Raw genomic sequence first — 21,464 nt, 5'->3', positions numbered from 1 at the left:
ATTGTCGACAAGGCTTCGCTACTCTAATTACGTGCTGGTGAGGAGCTGCATGCCGATTAGTGGCTGCAGAAATGGAAGTCTGCGATGGCTGAAAAGTCAAAAACTCTTTCATGATAAAAACGCTTGTACTAATCACTGTTAGGGTAGGTCATGAAAATACGCTAAGCTTTTTTTTATATGCAATTTATATGCAAATATGAATTAATATGCAAAATAGAAAAAAATAACGTAAATTAGATTTTTATCATGGAATGAATTGAACGAAAATTGGGGCGGTTATCTCTACGTTAAAATGTATGTGGGACATAGTTACAGGGGGAAAAAGTTTTAAACAGCTATTATTGTAACAAAGGAGTTTAACTTTTTTGTATAAAGTAATCAAATAAACAAGACTCACAGAAGATCTGTCAGTGCAATTCCGACCTTCTTGCAAGGAAGGTCCTTTGAGCATGAAAATTATGTTGATTTAAGATGAAGGTAACTGTATTCTGGACGTCACATAATTCACTGAATTCATCCCTTATGTAATTTTTCCTTATCATCATGCTAAAATCACGCCAGCGAAGACTGTCAGCCTTAACAATACTGGGCTACAATCTGCCTTATCCATTAGCAGATTGTGTCAGAAACTAAAAAAATATAATGTACTTTTTTCACTAGACATACAGACAAATCATTTATCTTATTAAATTAAGGTAATAATATTTTGACTTTCACAAGCATCCAAGTTGATCATTTAAAAAAAAAAAACAACATTATAGTTTTACAATTTTAGATTGATACACTTTCGTGCAATTTGGCAGCATTAGTCTTGTATCCATAGAATTTTCACGAAGACCGGAACATGATCTTCGATTATCTACTACGAGAGACACGTGTGTGAAATGGCTCGGTTTTCCGTGCCCCTGCTTTGAACTTCGCTCCAGGTCCGTTGCCGGGACACGGGCTGCCAGCTGATGTTTGTGTTGTGTTTCATTGGCCATGAGCGACGGGTGGCTATTTGCCATCAAGCCAGGGTGTCACCTGACAGGGAAGGGCAGGAAGATTTGCTTAAGGGGGGGGGTCATGTGCTCATGACAGTGGCGGTTATAGTGTGATTATATATAACTGAACTTTTGATGAACTCAGCTACTGGTACATGTGCATGTGCTATATGATGCCGGGTGACATGGAGCATAAGCACCAAATGTGAGGCAAACACACTAAATTAAGTCATTTTCTCCTTGCTGCTGTTCCAGTATTATAGTCATATACAAGAAGCAGCTCTCAAGTAGCTATGGGGTTGGGAGGCTACAAATTCTAAACCCTGTTGGCCAATGCATTTACTTTTCATATGCCTTCCGCTGCACAAAATACAACTTTAAAAACAAATCTTTCAATAATACCTAGCAAAATTACTAGCAGCTTGCTTTTATGAGCTGATGAAATGTTATACCCTTTTGAAGTAATAGTTTTGGAACAGTGTTTTGGAAGTAACCTTGGAATCGCTTGTAAAAACCCATTTTAATACTACTCCCATAATCCCGTTAAGTGAATAGACAGAATTGCCATAGACCTTATGCCGCTAAATAACATTGACTATGCTAGGAATGATGTGTAAGATGTTAAGCAGTAGCTTAATCAAAAGATTAAGTGATGGGCGCAGTGGAATTTATATATTTTTCATCAGTGTCTGTGTTCCTGTCTCGGCTTGATTGTCAGTTCTTTTTAAGCGACATTGTCATGTTTCCTCGGTGACATGCGACACGTCCCATTGATAATCTGCCATGACAAGGTAACACATTTTGTGACAAACGTAACATAGGGATGTGCCCAAAATTGCGTTCCAAGCCTTACTGCTTACCCATCATGCTCTCCAACTGAGGGCACCACCACCATCAAAAAAAGTAGGACACGCACATTTCGAGAAGTAAGCCAAGCAAAAATCCATTAAAGCTAATGGTATCTGCAAGATTCCTCGCTCCCGCCTTTCTCAGCTGCCTCGTTCCCCATCCTGCCATTTGTCCAAGATGGCCGACCTCCTTAGCTAGAAAGAAGACGATGTTGCTTTGCACGTGGCAGACTTTGAAGACACCGACAGACAGGTCAGCCATGTTGCTTCGTTCCAGTATTCCAGTATTCTGTGGGAGCTGCTGATCACACCCTGTCCTGTCGAGACCGCCTCTCCGCACGATACCCCCAGTGCCTCTTGAAGGTGCCTGGATTGTCGCCCCATCTGTGCCCCCTGCCTTCCCAATGCGCCTGCCCTCCATTGTTAACCCTGATTAACTTGACGTGGTTTTCAGCCGAGGAACAGTGTGAAAATCAAGTACATGGCATGACCCACTGCCCCGCCGGTGAACCGAGCATGAATCTGAGAAGTGAGCGATAGTTTGCTGCAAAGCCATGCGATGGAGGCAGGGAGGCACACAGCAAAGGGATCATTACCATCCTCTGAGGCTGTCTGAAGGCCAAGCCAGGTCACTGTGTTTGGTTCCTATTAAAAAATTGAGGAAAAACATCACCCCTACGGGAGGCTTATGGCACATAATGTTACTGTTGAAAGAAGTACAACCCCCCCCCAAGACACACACATCCACTTCCAGAAGCCTTACAACTGAAGACATCCTTGACTCCATCCAATCAGTTAAATGATGTGTTTTTTGCCTTTTGTATTTACTTCAAATAAAATAGTATTAATCAGGGATGAGAATTTACGTACAATTAATAGTATTCCTGTTTGTTATGGGCCGGTGGCTCTTGACCTATTAGTCAAATCACCTCAGCATTTTTTAATGGAACGAATAACATAACAGGGTCTGTAATATGAAAACAGAAAAGTAGCTTCTTTTGTCTGCCTTGTATCCCGTTGTTGTATGTGGCCCTTTTGAAATCCCTAAAATAACCGTCAACAACTCGCTGAGGAGTAGAGTTACAGTGTATGCTGCATGTTTATGAGCTTCGAGGTGTGAATGCTGTATCTGCACAATGAATCATTTTCCGGGGTTATTTGAAGGGAGCCAGGGAAACCCAGGAGGAAAGAAAGGAGATGCAAGGTTATCTGGAAGGTCACGCAGAGGCTGACAGCGATGGACGGTATGGGATGCGTTTCCCATCCAAGAGAAGGGTAAACGTGGAATAGCGAGATCAGAGGGGGAGAAAAAGAGAGAGATGAAACATCAAGGGAATTTTGGGAACTGGTCCAGGGAGATTCCGGGGATGCGAAGCAGCGACCTGGGACTAAATGCCTCGGACAGCAGCAGTTTGATTTGATCGAGCTGGGCTGTGTCGTAAAATCGCTCAATAAATCCAATTAGGCGACGTTTTAATCTGGGGTCCAGCGTTTGGCTGTCCAGCTATGGTAAACTACTAACCCCATAAGAAAAAGGAGGAAGGCTGTGTGGATGTTATTTCTTAACTTTATAACGTTATAGTACAGGTCAGTTACCTCTTTTAGTGATATTAACGGCATATTAAGAAAGTTAGAGGTTAACTATCTGTAATAGTTGGTAATTTAAAGAGAAAATTCCAAGGTTCTTACAAAGACCTATACTGTTTTTACAGATTTTGTACAAAAAAGCAATTAATTATAGATTGCTGGCAAATGGAAAAATGTATAAATTAATATCATGGTAAGTATAGTTCTTTTACAGATAATAATGATGATTTTTTTGTAACAGTAAAACATTTAGAATACTAAATATATTTTTTATTATTTTCTATCAAGCTTTTGATGTTAAAGAAAAATAAAAATAAATGAAAAAAATCACAGAAATTTCCTGAGAAAAATAAGACATGCTATTTTTTTCCTTGAAAAAAAAACTATATATACAGCTATATAGTCTGACCATATAAAAAACTGAGAATGGATATTTTTCGTCAAAATTTGTTAGACATACTTGTCGGTAAAATTGTGCCGCTGTTATTTTATCAGTTTAGTTATGTGTTAAATACCATTTTAAAGCTGAGTACTTTATGGTAGAAAGTGCCGTTAATGAAACAGGAGGTTTTTTTGCATCCAACACTTGACTCACTGGAAATTAAAAAGGGCGTTTGGTGTGAAATCATGAACATTTTCTGAGTGTGCATGTGGCAACTCGCAAGCTCAGAGTGGAAGCCAATATCCCCTCTGGCAGCGCGATTATTATGTGAAAAGAGTCTTGCTATAACATCTTTGTTTACCTTGTATGTACACTTCTCTAATACTCAATGAACAAAGAATGGTTGTATTACTAACTTATATTAAAACATTTAAAATATAAATAGTGGACCGCTAACATCATGGTATTTAAGCTTTAATTTAAAATATGTATGTAATGGTGCATAAATTAAGACAAAATAAAATGAACATAAGAGGAGGAGAAGGTTGGACCATTCATTCTGTTATCAGATTTGTGTTATTTTTGTACACAAATCATTACCAGTATTCTTCTCATTATGAGACATTAGTAAAACATAATTAAATTCAATAGGAATAGGAGATAATCCCCAGGGACACTTTTACAAAGTATGGTAATGGAGCAATAACTGTATCTAGTCTCTCAGGAACATACATTGTATTGGGAATTACAGCACCTTGACTAAAATGTTGAAAAATGATCTGAAAATACTGTAAGCCTCATAATTAAATTATCTACCCACACAAGAATTTTTTTGGACTTTTGTACATTTTGGGAATAACAAATAATTATATGAATTTTGTTGTATTTTCACTCTTAAAAATACACATAAATCAAGTGAATCATTGCTTTTATCCATGTCACCTGACAGGTTTTATACTGGTTAACATTTTACAGACTCCATATATGATGAATACTTGAGTATAAAGGACAAGAACGAGGTCACAGTGAACGTTTCTTCCCCACTACGCCACCTGCTGCCCTTTGTCATTTGGGTTTATATTATTCTTGAAAACTGCCACAGACAATAAGGCCAATGGCCCCCTGCACTTTGTTCAGGGGGGATGATTCTTTTTCTTTCTTGTCAGAAATTCAGCAAGGTGATGCACAAAAACGCTGAAGTCCAACGCTGAACTTTTTACCCCGGTATTAGTTGTGCTTGGTGGCACACTTATTAAGCTGTGCTTGGATCTGTGACCCTGGAGGCTGAAGGCCTTCCATTGCTGGGTAACCCCTAGGAAGTGCAACCTTGTCGTCTCTGCCAAGCCGAACTTCCTTTGGGAGATCAAGCCCCTGGAGCGCTGTAGAGTCCGAAAGGCATGAGTCTGTATCGGTGCATTCCAGAAATATATAATGGCGTCTCCTCCTGTTGTCAACCTTAATTATACCAGCGTTCAGAATTCCTTCAACGTCTGCTGATAAATGATGTGAGCTGGTTCTAATGAGTGTTTCAAAGTAGCTGGCTAAACGGCTACATTCCATATGTACTGCGATGAGAAGGTGGTTCTGTTTTCTGGTAGCCAAAATTATTTATATTATTACTATAAACATAATAAACTATTTTATAATACCAGTATTTTACAGTAAAATCATCCATCCATCCATCCATTATCTATACCCATTTATCCTATGCAGGGTTGTGGGGGTCAGGGGCCTCCCCTGTTGGGGGGTGGGAGGGGAGGGGGAGGGGGGGCAGAGGATAACCTTAGATGGTCACTAACCCATCACAGATTTAAAAATGATTCAAATGAAATTACTAAGTCTATAAAATTCCTCATTATTGTGCTAAATCCATCCCCTCAATGTCGACCTAAATGTGACCTTTAAGTATTTTGTTTTCAGCACAGAACCATAGATTGCTCTGTCTGTTTACAGGGCCTTCTGGAAAACACTATAGACAGTCGGGTTGCTCTCCTTATTATCTTATGAATAATCCATAAATGTTTTCTTTGAAATGGGAGAAAATATGCAAAATTGAGAGATTCTAGCAAAGTGTCCTCAGTCATTTTCAAAGGTCGCGCTACACTTACAAATAATATTGAAAAACACATTTCAAATTTGTGCCTAGGGGTGTAGGAACCAGGGGAGACAGGGGATGTGTACCCCAAAATATTTAATTTGACTTAATTTGTCCCTACAAAAAATAGAACTTTATATTTTCTCCTATGCCATTGTTTGTGCCATGACAGCCCATCTTGTTAACAGTTGCAGTTTTGGCCAAAAATGGGCACGCATGGATGTGCCTTTTGTTTCCAGAGTGAAATCGTAATAGTCTCATGAAATCTTCCTCTCGTAGCACAGAGGAACTGACCGGAGGAGTTTACAAGACTCCCCTTATGAAAGGCTGTAAAATGAGTTTAGCAGACGCTGTCAGCCAGAGTAACTGACTGCGCAAATGAGGGTAAATAGCAGGAGGCAAGAAAAGCCAGAAAACAAGAAATTTGTTCTACAAGATTGGTATCACGCATGTCTTGGAACAGAAACAAAGGCTGTCATATTAATACGACGCTTGTGAGAAACTCGGCATTAGCACAAATAAGGTTAGATGAACGAGAAAACGTTGAGAATTCGTAATAGAATATCCTTGCAGCAGACACAAAAGATTATTGAAGATAAACAGAAAATTCCTTTAGTATACATGTGTTTGATCTGCTATAACAACATACTGTATCTTATATATATATTATATATATCTTCCTTTCAGGGCAAGCATTATACATTGTTTCGTTCACCTTTTTGTTTTGTTTTTATCAGTATATATATATATATATATATATATATATATATATATATATATATATATATATATATATATAATAAAAGAAAATTGTTTATATGGACCATGCAGCTGGATTTCATATATATATATATCTGCATGGTCCATATAGACAATTTTCTTTTACTCCAGCATCAAAGAAAACAAAAATAAAAAATAGAAGGATATCAGAACTTCATAATTATGAGTAATGATCATAATGACGACATTCCATTCAAACTAAAAATAAGCTTTACTCTCCTTTTTGACTTTCTTGCCTTAGAACAATTTTCCACAGGATTTTCTGTTCATGAATGAAAACTAGCATCAGGCAGGTTTTCATTTGTGCGTGGATCACATTATACGAACAAAACACTATAGTAACAAAGGTGGATGGATGGATGGATATGTATATTTAATAAATAGATATATATATATATATACATATGTAAACTGTATACTCAATATGAACACGTACTAATTTTATCACAAACTGCGCCACATAGCAGTCTGGAATGTTCTAAGAGTTTTATTTTTTGTTCTCCATAACTACTGCACTCTATAACTACTCCTAAAACCACATAATCTATTTTGTGGATCACTTACATCACATCAAAGCTTGTCGGTAAGTTGATAAATACCACAGCAGCCTCCATCTCGTTCTTTTCTGTCACTCTCATTTACGTAACATCTTGAGAATAAAAACGGCTGTCAGGTTGAATAGTCGTCCCCGTGTTCCCCCTGCCTTACCGGCTGGACGCGTGACCGGCTCAGCGAGTCACGTGCAAATGGAAGGGGTGAGACGCAGAGGGCATAAACCCTCAGGTGAGCCTCAATGTGTTAGCCACACACTGGCCAAACACGCCTATCCTCACCTCCCCACAACTTGCAAGTTGGATTGGGGCCTATTTGTGTGGTACAAGCCATCATTCAGCTTAGAACCCCTCCCCCACGATTGAAAAACTGTTTACTGCCATAGCGAGCAGCCCTTTAGCCTACAGTGCACGTGTGTAATGCGCCTAGCTTCACCGCCCCTGCTAGGACCTGTGCAGCCGAATCCTAATCACGGACACGCTGCCCCCATGGGTTTTTCAGTATAAAAATGATGTCACAGTGGTTTACTGCTCTGTCTTACAATGTCCTTGGGTTATTCCTGCTAGCCGAATGCGTAAGGTTAGGAGAGGGTATGTTTGTGTATATGGACTAATTGTGACCTGGTAGAGTCTGGAACAGGTTTGCGGATCAGTGCTCCCAGGAGACTGAAAAAATTACCAAGCAGACTCCTCCAGGCCCAGAGGGACCGTGGGTCATCGCTGGAATGCCTTTCTGCTCCTCATCTTTGCCACCGTTTGCGTTTTAGCACGGTCAGAGCAGCCGGACAGAGTGGGACACAACGTAAGCAGAGGCCGCTGTATCGATTCTGCCTCTCGACATTTTCAATCCATCATTGGAAGACAAATTGTTACCACCAGCAAAAAAAAAATAATAATGAAATATCCGATTACACACAAACAACGGCAGCTCGCATAACACCGGCACCTACGTCCTGGGCTGTTCGTGGTGTCCCTGCGCGTGTCGTCCACTTGGTGGCAGTGTGTCACCTAGGCTGGCTGCTTAAGACAAAGGGTTTTGTTGCCGTTAGAGGATGGAACGACGAAGCCGGGCAGCAAGAGATGGCGCAAGCCAAAGATGACCCTCTGATGAACTGTGGATCTGCCTGGACCGTAAACAGAAGACAGTGGGCGTTGGAAGAAGAAAAAAAGAGCGATTATAGCTAGAACCAGATAACTAAAAAATGTATTGGAATGGTAAGGGGGCAAAGGATGTGAATGTGGCTCTGTGTGTGTGTGTGTGTGTATTGGGTGAGATGCAAGATTCCCCATCGAATTGTAACTGTGTGACAGAGATTTTCACAGGAACCTAAGAACGTCAGACTAAGTGGATGCCAACAGCCCCTGATTCACATCCCACCCATTGGTAGACACTGCAAAAAAAAAAAAAAACACACACACACAGATACACAATAAAAACAATCCTTTACGAGCTGTAATAAAAGGAGCACTGAGTGTTTTCTTTCCAGATTCAATTAGGTGCGTTTAAACCTCACCGGCAGAGTGGCTTCTCAAAACATTCTCCCATGCAGCTCTTCTGCGCCTCCCTCCCACCCCCCCTCCACCCCCCCTGCCCCTTTTTTGCTCTCATTCTGGCCCCCTTCCTGCACACCCAACCAGGACTGTAGGGCACACCGTGAAGACGCAGCTAATTGGACTCAGATTGGCTGTTTGGACTTGGAAGCCGAGAGGCGAAAGCAAAGAGGAGTGTCTCGATGCATACCCACCCCCCAGCATGACGGGTGTCAAATAAACATCCCTGCTTCAGCCCATCTGACCTCCTGACAAGGTGAAGAAGGGTCAAGAAGTAAAGGGCAGCGAATATATGGTCAGGGCTGGTGATGGCGATCAGGATATCGGAGTGGGAGACTGGCCTGGCGATCAGGATATCGGAGTGGGAGACTGGCCTGGCGATCAGGATATCGGAGTGGGAGACTGGCCTGGCGATCAGGATATTGGAGTGGGATACTGGCCTGTCACTGTGCTCCATCAGCACAGCGTGCTGGATGTGTGTGTGTGTGTGTGTGCGTGTGTGTGTGCGTGTGTATACACGCTCCTTAAAAAACTTGGCCCGAAATGACACTTTCAGTTTACCGGTGAACGTACTGATTCATCGCCGTGAAATAATGTGTCAGATTTACAGTTTGCGCGAGACTTTCCCTTAACATCCCGGGGGGGGGGGTGGGGGGTGGAATTTACTGAGACATCTGCTCAGAGATGCATCTCCCAGTCTTAGGAAATAAATAAATAACGTAACATAAATAAATGAACGGAATGGCAACCTGCAATCACCCTCCAAAATATATTAAATTATAAATATTACGTCTCGAAGATATTCCTCTGGACTGCCACACAGTTCCTACAGTATTTCATTTAGGCTGCAGTGAACGGATTTTTCACGTGCACCGTTCCATTTTGGACCTGACGTTATAGGAGTTTGGGGGCACCGGCTGGAACACCTCCACCCTGAAACCAAGACCCTTGCTTCCTTGGCCAAAGACAACACCGACCCGATCCAGACCAGACCAGCTCTTTCCCCACCATCTAATCACATTAAAGCGAAAGCTAGTTAAGAAAAATATATATATATAAAAAAGGTGCTGGGCCATCTTAGGGACGGATGGTATTGAGAGTGGTGGTGTAGGGGGGTTCAGCAAAGGATTCTGGGAGATGTACTGATAGCAGTCAGAGAACCCAGGCCACCCTAATCCCGCGATGAAACCGGAGAGAGGAAGAAAAGGGTCTCTACCTTTGTCTACACAAGCTAAAGCTACAATAACAACTGGAAAATCCATAAAGAAGCTTAATCTGACGGGTGCTGTATATCCTGGGACAGACACTGCCACTGGTCGGCTCCCAGTTATAGACACTTCGGAGGACTAGGGACAGATGGAACCTTATCGCAGGCTGGGATCACCAGGACGTACGCATTCTTAGACATCACAGTCATGGCGCACAGAAGCCTAATACTGAAACTCTACAGCCAGAAGCACACATGTGATTAAGACATGAATGTATTCCATTTACGGTTCTGTAAGTATCAATGGGAGACGTCCAAACGCACTTCGGCATGTGTTCCCGAACGGCATGAGTTATAATATCACTGGAATCCGGATTTGCATGAGTGACTACTGCTGAATAATGAAGAGATAATTTGATTTGGTCTATTTTAAGGTAGCTGCTCTTAACCGACGTGAAAGAATACAGACCAGCTAAATTATTGCTAATGAAAGAAGCCCATATTTGTAGATAAATGCAGACTAGATATATTCGCCCTTGTTTCTGAATACTTTAGTCGGGAAGTAAACATAATATTTTGATAAGAGCCATAGCGACTGAAATGCACATCTATTCAGAGATGCTTAAAAGTGAATATAACAAATTGGCTGTTGATTCTCTCAGGAAAGTTCTAGAGCCGAGGGGCGGGTCTTTTAAGCAGCGTGCCCCACGGGGGTGTGTGAATTCGAGGCAGGCCATCTTCAGCTATCCCGATGGGTCGTCACCGGCACACCCAGAAGTGGTCTGAGTCATAGGCCAGGCAAGTCATCTGCTGACACGTCACGCGACGTACCGATGGCAGGGGTCTGGAATAGTCCAGAATGTTCCATTGGGGAGGGGCGGGGGGATTTGGGAAGAGATCCAGCCGGCGACGCAACAGCCAGCACTGAGGAATAGACACGCCTGCCAGGGAGCGGCGCCCGGAGCCATGTCAGAATGGAGAGTTGTGATCAGGTGTTTAGAGACACGGTGTCTTATGAGGGATTAGGAGGATCTGTGTGATTCTGGCTTGAATCAGGGACCTCGGCCAGCCAGCGTCTGTCCTCTCCCGGGTCCTCACCGACGCACATGGTCTCTGCTACGGGAGGCCCCCGTGCTGACCTGGGTACCTGAGACGCGGTACAAAGCAGAGCCACTTACCGGCGTTTTGTACACCAGTCCATAGGGGGCTGAGGCTCAGGTAGAAGAGGTATGTGGTAGCAGTGCAGGTGTCCGAAAGGGGGTCCCTTGCTATTATCATAAATTATACACTAGTATATTTAAACTTATCAAACTTAATTCATTTGTTCATTAAACAGTAATTTATGAGGTGGAGTTTGTCACTTTATAAGAAATATCAGTTACTTGACCAGGCACAAATACTTAGTGATAACTCAGTTACTGCTGAAGTGCAAATTATGAACAAACATGGTTGTTACTTCAGATAAGATGTGTCATGATTCATTAATGATGAACAAACATGAGATCAGTATTTCACATGTGTTATTCATTACTTATTCCTTCAGTAGTTTACAAGGTTGTACAAAATAAACAGGTATAGTAAATATGGTATCTGCTTGGGGATAAAGCATGCGTCACAATTGACTAATGATGAATTAACATGGGATCAGTATGTACAGCAACTAAGACTTAGTTTGTGGTTAATTAATACATAAGTAATAGTATAAGTATAATGGTATCTATCCATCCATCCATCCATCCATTTTCTAAACCGCTTACCGTACTGGGTCGCGGGGGGTCCGGAGCCTATCCCGGAAGCAATGGGCATGAGGCAGGGAACAACCCAGGATGGGGGGCCAGCCCATCACAGGGCACACTCGCACACCATCCACGCACACATGCACACCTGCGGGCAATTTAGCAACACCAATTAGCCTCAGCATGTTTTTGGACTGTGGGGGGAAAACTGGAGTACGCGGAGGAAACCCCACGACAACATGGGGAGAACATGCAAACTCCACACACATGTGACACAGGCGGAGACTCGAACCCGGGTCCCAGAGGTGTGAGGCAAAAGTGCTAACCACTGCACCACCATGCCTCCCCATACAGTGCTAACCAATGCACCACCATGCCGCCCCATACAGTGCTAACCACTGCACCACCATGCAGTATTAATACACTCTGCTGGGCCGATAGTGAGTAAATGCAACGTAATTTTGCTCTGATGTGCACTAACCGGTGTATGTTCTGAATGACAATAAAAGTAGCTATTCTATTCTATTCTATTCTATTCTATTCTATTCTATTCTATTCTATTATTCATAACCCTTCAAGTACAGTGTTACCAAAATACCTCTTATAAGAGTAAATACCAGCAATTTAAAGATTTTTTTTCCATCCATCCATCCATGAGAAGGTGGATAGCCAGTACTAGGTAGTGATGGCAGGTGAGGTAAACGCTCGTGCCAGGAGCCCTGGGCGGGATGCCTGTCCATCACCCAGATGCACAACCACACACTATCTGCATGGCTTCAGACGTACAAGAGGAATCGACGGCACCCATGGGACACCAGTGAAAAACAGGGAACACGTGCAAAACTCCATAAATATAGCAGGTGTCTGTTTATTCAGCTGAATGTGGAGTCTCAGTTATATAAAAAGGCCAGATTGTCTGGCTTTGAAAGGTTTAGATAATTTTTAAAAAGTGTTATACTTGAGAAGATTGGTGTCTGTTCACAGGCGGTGAAGCATCTGTATGTTTTTAATGATAAGCTAGTTAATTAAAGTTATTGTAAAGTAATGAAACGGCAGTATATTATATGACATGTTGCAATTCTGGACATCGCTGATTTGCTTTATAATTATTTTAAGCAGGTGGTTTCTCTTTGGGATTGGTGTCTGTGTAGCGTCTGTTAAGTGCTTTTTATTATATGTATTAATAAATAGAGTCTTTTGTGTACGAGGAAGGCCATTGATATGATCCCGTGTTTAACTGAAGTGGACTGACCACTGAAAGTCAGTAACGATGGATTAATGTAAAAATTCCTGCATCTGAAAAGCGCACTTCTTGTTCTGAAAGGATTCAGGTGAGAATTTAAGTGTTAAAATAACCTCTTTTTATTTCTTTGTCTTTTAACATTTTCTTTCTTTATTTAGAGTACGAAGCTGAAAGTGTAAAGCCGATAACCGGAATAGTGCGCTGTCTAGGTTTTAGAGAGGTGTGGTCGATCTTTTAATAAATGCACCCCCCCCCCCCCCACACACACACACACACACACACACACAATATATAATACGTTTCATTGTATCTGTCATAACATTTGACATCGATATGCAATAACTTACAACGTTAACAAATGTAACATATCAGGGGCACTAGCTGGGTATGTAGGCTAGATGAGAAAACAAAACGTATATAATGACCAGTTGACCCGAATTCCATTAGGCTGCATTTTTTTTATTTTAATGTATTTAATTTTTATTACATCCTACCATCTAAAATTTTAAATACTGTACATATTAATATTATCTCCTGATACAACACAGGATAGATTCTCCTAATTAAACCAGTCTTTTATTTTTTTCCATTTCATGGACTGATGATGTACTTCATGACACTTTGCTGTCATGGAAGTTATCTACTGCGGCGTTTTATATACCCGGCCGAAGGATCCAGATTAAGAGGGAGGAGACACTGTTCATTTCTGCTGCTCCAAATTGATTTCACTGCTGTGGTTTTTGCACGATGCCCGGAAAGTATAAAACACGGCATGGGGCGGTAGGCTGCAGCGATCGCCGACAGCTCCCGGCGATCACACCGGTCAGGGATCTGCCATAACGGCGGGGCCATGAGCCAGGAGGAGAGTTAAACTGTCACATCAAGGCGCCTGGAAGAATTCGCGACTGTCCGAGACGACGGGGTTTGGGACGGGTGGCGGTGGGGCGAGATGGGGCTGCATCAGCAGCAGCTAAATCCGGCTGGAGACGGAGGGGCTGAGACAGCGGGGGTCGCTGAAAGGCGCGGCTCCGACAGCCCTCAGGCGGACCTCGGAGAGCGCGGTGCAGGCGGACTTCTCACACCGCCGCAGTCTCTCTCTATACTGGGAAAGAGCGACCATGTGCGGACTTTAAATTTAGCATCTCAGCGAATGTCTCATTATTACTATTAATCATAACCAGATGGTGCCAAAATAAATATTCAAAAATACTAAAAAAAAAAAACCTTTAATTATCATATACCATTAATTTAAAAACAAGTTAAATTCGAGGACTGGAGACATTTTGAATTCGGTGCCTTATGCTGTTTAACGGCTCTTGTGGTCAATGCGGTGCGGTAATACCTAATCTCAAAACAGACAAACTGCATCCATGTATATTTACTGACAATAATTATAACATGTTAAATAATGGCAAAGGTAAGGGTATGTATTTACTTCCCATCCTTCCATCCACGGATCTATGGCGTGGTGCTAAGCTTGGAGTGTAACCAAAAAATTGGGTGTGGGAGCGGATTTGGTGTGTAGAACAAAAATGGAGTCCCGTTTGCTAGGTAGGAAGGAAGTGGGGGGCAGGAGGGTTGCAAAGATTTGGGTTATGGTGTCATGGAAGAACTTATCAGACTGATGCGGCAGCTAATGTAAATACCCCAGCTAAATGTTCCGGAAGATTCCGGGTTTCCTAAACGGCAGTATTTGCTCCTGATCTATGGGCTGTGGTCCCTCTGTGGTGAAGCGGAGGAGATGGAAGTTGGATGGGGCCCACAGGGTGAGGTTCTCTCACCTCGCTCGGCCGCGACACGACCACCTCCATCTGCGCGGGATGCCAGCGCAGCACGATCACAGGACAGAAAAAAAGAGACCGTCCACCCACACAAAACAGCATTTTTAATTAATCCGCAAAACCTCAAATTATGATCGCAATCTTCAAAAGAAACCATCGTAAAGCTTTAAACCAGATGATGGGTTACACATGAGCAGCACGATCTTTAATTGAGAGGCATTCTAGAGAAACTTGATAATCTAGTTTTAATTTTAGTTAACCCAGGACTTAGAGAAAGCTTTGATAGCATCTCTGGTGTAAAGAAGTTATAAATTAAAATATTAATAATTATTCCTCATGTGTCGGAATATATGCATTTAAACATTCTATTCTTTGACAAAAAAGATCTGAATATCTGCTAGAAATACTGCATTGGTCTAAAATAAATAATAAAAACAACGCTTTAAACTCTACTTTCTGGTATTTTCAAGGTCTTTTGAGATGAATAAAGCTAAACCCACACACTGACAAAACTCTCCATTAATTTTAATTGCTAAGAACGTGTGGCTGAAACATTATGTAATACCACTGCAGCTAGCGAAGGGCTGTCGCTCACCTATGTACACACTTCTCCCCTGGTACGGCTTCTGTTCTGGCATGGAAGGGATAGTTTTTAGACGCACGGCAAGCTGACCTTTGACCTCTGACCCTTCAAGGCTGGCTGATTGGATGATGATCCCCCCCCCCTAGAGTAGAACAGCAGGGTCTGTTTTGTGTTTTAGGCAGGCGCTGGTGGCTGTGGTGGCTAACGGGGATGGGGTGGGGGGAGGATCAGCTGTGGTTTTCTTTGAACCACTCCACCAGGCGGTGATCAGCATGGCTGACAGAGGTGAGTAAGGGGCACAGACAGTCCCCCCCAAAAAATGGGGATTACACCGTCCCAAACAAAGTTCTCCGTGTCTGCAGTTCATACGACAGCCGGTTCCGCACACAAGGGCACCTAACCTATTCTGCGGCGGCCATGCAGAGATACTCAAGAGTTATGGACAGATATGGCCATTAAGATGATAAGGGCGCTTTGCCCACTCACACTGACCTGACTAATAGGAAACTAACAGTGAAACTCATTCCCCATCACTATGTAATAGACACACATCCATGCATTTTTTACGGCTTATCCAGATGAGGGTTTCGCTATGCATAAACACATGGCAGCAAACTTAATTTCGGACTCATCTGGTAAAGCACTCTGCTGGAAATAATTTAGAGAGCTGTTATAAATGGAAAATGGTTAACTTTTCTCTTTTTTTTCTTTTTTTTTGAGCCATCGCTGCTATGAAGTATTAATACGAAGAGGTTTGACATGAAAGGTTTCCTAGCTTATCATGTGGCATATTTCGTAACACAAAGCATCCTCGGCCGAGGGACCGCTTTCATTAGCCGCGCTGCTCTCTTGCCTGTGGATGCGTGACCTTCGACTGTCTCGGCCCGCTGATGTGCAGCTGTTCGGGTCATGGGGAGATTCGGGGTCTGGCAGCAATTAGGCATCTGGCTGGGCCTTGGCTCCCTTCTTCTCCTCCTTACCTCCTTAGGCCGTCAAGCAGCAGATCCCCCCCTTCTTGGAGGACTCTGCCCATCTTCTGGACGGACTGCAAGGCTGATGCACCCTTCGGGCAAGTTCTGGTGAAGAAGATCTAACCAGCTGAAGAGCAGTTGTGAAGTTCTGAAAGGTTTTATGGTTTTGGGCAGTTCTTAACAAGTATTTCCTACAAAGACAATGATATCTCCAGTTTACAGGAACATACCATCTGCTTGAAGATCTGCCTCAGCTTCGTCTAACAAAGGGTACCCAACATGGAAAGGCTATGATGCAACCTCTTGTAAACTACTGTAGGCGTACCACACATACCTGATTCAGTTATACCACAAAGCAGCGTAGATACAACATAGGCGATGACAAGGCCTCAGACATTGTCACATGACAGGAAGTGACCAATTACCAGCCAAAGCTAGCGGAAGACTTGACTATTCATATTGTGTAGGGCAGGGGTGCCCAAAACTAATCCTGGGGGGCCGGAGATTTGTATAGTTCTTTCCCTGTTCCACCTCAAATAATAAATGTGGTAATTAGCACAAGCTGGAAACCCAAAAATGTACAGGGCTCCAGCCATCCCCGCCCCCCAGGACTGGATTTGGGCACCCCTTGGTACAGGAGGTCTTTGACTTGGAAACAACGACAGTATACATATTCAACATAGAATAAGGCAGCTGATTCTACCAAAGGGAACAACCTGTAAAGAAGAGTGTCTTTCTGAAATAGAATACTCAACAGCTGACCACCCAAGCGAGCGAAGGAGAGGAAGACGAACCATGACTGATGCGTTCACTTTGAGTTTTCTGTGACAGGGGGTCCAAGCCTTTCGGCAAGAATCCACAGATGGAATCTTCCTCGTGTGGGTCACATGATCACCTCAGTCCATCTCCCACACGCGATTCAAAATAATACATCTTATATATTATATATTTTTTTCCTCTACCCCCGTAAGACAGCTTCCTGCTAATGTCTGCGCAAGAACGGCGCGTGAATTTCAATCAGTTTTAATCTTTCCGTAATGAAGAATTTCCATGTGATCAATAATTTATAGTTGTTCTCTGTAACCTCGAGGTCTAATGTCACAGGACTGCAAATAACCTCGGCGCTGTAAAAATAACTCAACGGTGAGGGCCCAGCTGCGATGCTTGATGGATGGATAACCGCTCACGTGAGGACCATATCCGGGAAGAGAGCTTGCCGAAGTCCACCCACTTCTGCTTTCGCCTACGACGGTTACGGCTGGTTGTCGTCATGCTCAACAGAGAACAGCGGCTGTAACGTCGCGGTAAAAGCCAGGTGTTCAGATTTCTTTACGTTCCACCTAATTTGTAACTAAACACCGAAAGGGCCAACAGAATGAATGAAACGAAAACGCATTTAGAAGACGTATTTAAAAAAAAAATATTTTTCCATTTTAACATATGAGTACCTTTGTAAAAATAAATAAATACATAAATAAACTGAAGTCTCATGAACATGATTCCATGTATTATTGAATTTCCATTCAATTCAGTAACTCTTCAATAGCACCATTTATAAAACAACTGACTCAAAGCAACAGACAAAATTTTAATCAGAACAGCATAAAAAATGTTAAAAACTAGTTAACATTATAAAAAAAACAATGACATTAAAATAGGAAATCCTATCTATCTATCTATCTATCTATCTATCTATCTATCTATCTATCTATCTATCTATCTATCTATCTATCTATCTATCTATCTATTATGACCCTCCTCACCCTCTTTGTACTGATTTTGATTTATTTTTTTTTATACAAAAACTATAAAAGTGGAATATGTGAGAAAAAAAAGTCATGGCCAATTAACCTGAGAATGGAGTTAATCTGATTGATTAATTCACTTTCTCTTTATTTTAATTATGTTTTACACGGAACCTTTGGAAAAGGCAAAGCTGCCAAATAGAATTCATAACCAATAAGCGAAGGAAGGAAAGAAGAAAAACAAACCATTGACTAAGTACTCGAGCTGGGAAAAACAAACAGCCAGTCCCCCCCCCCCCCACCTCCTGTTTAGCATTCGTGAGAAAACAGAGTGAAATATGCACTGTCAAGGAAGTATCAGACGTTCAAAAACACTCTGGATTCTCACCCTCATCTCCTTGCCTTCAACTGTCCTCTAGAGTATGTTTACAGAAGAGCGCTTTTTATTTTTTTTAAGTGCTAGTTTTTACAGTAAACAGGCCAAGCCCATCCATCTCCAACGCCGCGCTCTCAAGAACAGCCTTCTGGAACGTTCGAAGGAAGTTTGAAATACAAATGGCCATTTGGAAGACAGTGCTTTCTGCCCGTGGCTTCTTGCGTCGCTGTTTTCCCAAGACTGCTTTCAACATTCCGATCTCGTTTGCACATTATCTCTACTGTAGACATCAGGTGGGTGGGCTTTGTGTTTTTTTTTTGCCTCCGCGGGCAGAATAGTAAAAAAGAAATTAACAAAAAACCCAGCCTGCTTCCGCTCCGCCACCGAGCTGAAGTGCTTGCCTTCCCACAAGCCCCATTCCATCACACTCGGGCCCAGAGCGAATCCCACGGCCAATCTGCTGCACATGTTCAGCCGTGGCATTAAAGGTCCCACAGAAACCATCCCTCGATCCAGAAGGTTCATAAGCTCTGTCTCATGGCCCGACGTGCGAGGATTGTTCCACTTGGCGATGTCGTTGTCCGTCTGGTGGTTGTACGAGACCTTTGAGGTTAAACCGGACATGGATATGCTGTGCTGGGGGGGGGGGACAATAAAGGAAACCAACTAGAACTTTCTACGACCTTCTGTAGGATTGTTCATCACTTTAGCTTGGCCAGTTGTTCATCCCTGCAATTTCTCCAATTGTCAGTTTTTCCTTTTGGCTTGTCTCACACAGCTGTATCAGTAAAGTTGGCGGAAAACACCGTGTAGCTCCAAGTAGCTAGTCTGAGCAGGTCTGGTGGAGTTCTCAGTGTCGCGGTTTACCCTTTGGACAGAAGGACGAACTATCGGTGCCTCACGATGTGTAAAACGCCATTGGATTGACATGGGGACTGTGCTGAAGCCAAAGGATTCAAGCGATATAAACCGAAAATGTACCCATAATATAAAATCACTCCCCGTTTAATGTGGATGGCTTAGGCTCTGATTATTGTTCTTTCTTTCCTTTGTTCTCTCATACAAAATCTCGGTGCCGTGGAGATTTCTTCAGGAACACTATTAAACCACAGTAGATCAATTACACCTTTATTGTGCTTTAAATAGGTTTGACATTTGCAGTGTCTAGCACTGATAAACCAAAGTGAGTGTTTCTCAGTCACTCACTGAACCAGGCTCCTTGTCTCTTCGTACTGTAAATCTTTTATCTTTACAGACCAAAGTGTTCATCCTAAAACAAGCTGATCTCTCGCAGGGGCGTGGCTACAGATCGTCTGCATACCTGTCGCTTTGCCACCCATCCACCAAGAACTTTTATCCTCGCCTGGGGCTGGACAGTATATCAAATTTTTACACTATACTGATATATTTTCAAAACGAGATGTAGTATGACACAGTATCATGTATTTCAATATACCTTTTATTGTGTGTTAAAATTTGGGCTCCATTTAAGATCGTTAATTGAAACCGATAGTATTACATCCTGTTTGTAATCAACAAGAGGCCTTCCTGTCACAACGTTGCATAAAATCCCAGAATTCACAGCCAAAATCAAATCACTCGGTAAGAGTCGCACGGGGAAGTTGATGGAGGTGAAGAATGTACTTGGCTCATATCTTTTAATTCCAGTTATTAAGCTAACTTTTGTTGGTTGCCAGACTTTTAGAGCCATTTTAGAAATAGGTTTTAGATTTAGATTTTTTGTTCATAAACATTAACCTTCTGTTTTAAGAGCAGTGTCATAAACTTAAGAGAAAAAGAGTCCGTTGGTAGACAGTAGAGCGAAGAGGTTTTACATTGAGAGTTTTATTGGACCCATGCAACACAGGCATAATTTATTTTTGTTGTTATTTTGAGAATTCTGTTTGTACGAATGAAAATGTCTGTACTGAATTGTCATAGCTGTCATTTGCAAACAGGGAAGGATGGCGAGTTTTGAACATTTATCTCACTTCACAGAAAATACCGGAATATACTATATATTGCATATTGTTATTCTTCTTAAGAATATTGAGATATGGTTTTTGGTTCATATCGCCCAGCCGTACTGTCACCACCCCAGGTGCCCCACCCATGATAATCTAGATGACACTGCCATCAGCTCAAGGACGTAAGGCGCGGTGAGTCCGAACACATACATCAGTCCATAGATCTTTGCAGGCTGACGTTGGTGATAAAATACGTGCAGTGATTTCACTGCTTCCCTTCTGCCAGTTGCACTGGTTCAGGGCTGATTGTAAGATTTTTTTAATGCGGCAGATATAAAGGGGGGGGGGGCATGATTCATAAAAAGGGCCCAACCATATCATTAGCCAATGAAATGTTTTGAAATGTGAGTGACAGGCCTGAGGGTAGTCTGGCGGCCAATCAGATTTCAGCTGGGGGCAGCACTCCTGTGGTCCCTCCCCTGGACTTATTCCGTGCTCCAAACACCCATCAAACATAAGATCCTTTCTTATCTCTACAGCATCTACAAGGTGTATCAATCAAAACATGTCCAATTACGTTCAATGAAATATATATGAATGCCATTGATATAAGTCTTTGACTACCATTATAGACAGGGAATACATTAAACGTGTTACACTAATGGACTGCATTTAAAAACAATCTACACTGCATCTAACTACATCGGTTGAAAAACTATTGCACTTTTTGAAATAAAATTATTGAAGCATGCAGGGTGCAGTATAGCTGAAAAGACGTGACTGCAGGCAAATTAAAGACCCCAGGATGTAGAATAATTGGAACAATTCATTAACCCCAAACTAGATTGTGTTTATCTTAAACTGAATTAATGAAACATATTGTAACTTTCAAATGATGTCCAAGGTCTTAATTTTTTTTTTGCCAGAAAAAATCTCCCAATTAAAAGCGATGGGTTCAGTCCTTACAGCAAGTGTATTCCAGAGGAATTCATCACCTGGAGCAAAAATATAGCAATTTGGAAAAAAACAAAATCCCAAGTAGGATTGATTCTCTCCAGCTGTCTGACTGACATGACTT

This window comes from Brienomyrus brachyistius, chromosome 21 (genome assembly GCF_023856365.1).
Source record: "Brienomyrus brachyistius isolate T26 chromosome 21, BBRACH_0.4, whole genome shotgun sequence".
Lineage (NCBI taxonomy): Eukaryota > Metazoa > Chordata > Actinopteri > Osteoglossiformes > Mormyridae > Brienomyrus > Brienomyrus brachyistius.
This window is presented reverse-complemented; position numbering follows the sequence as displayed.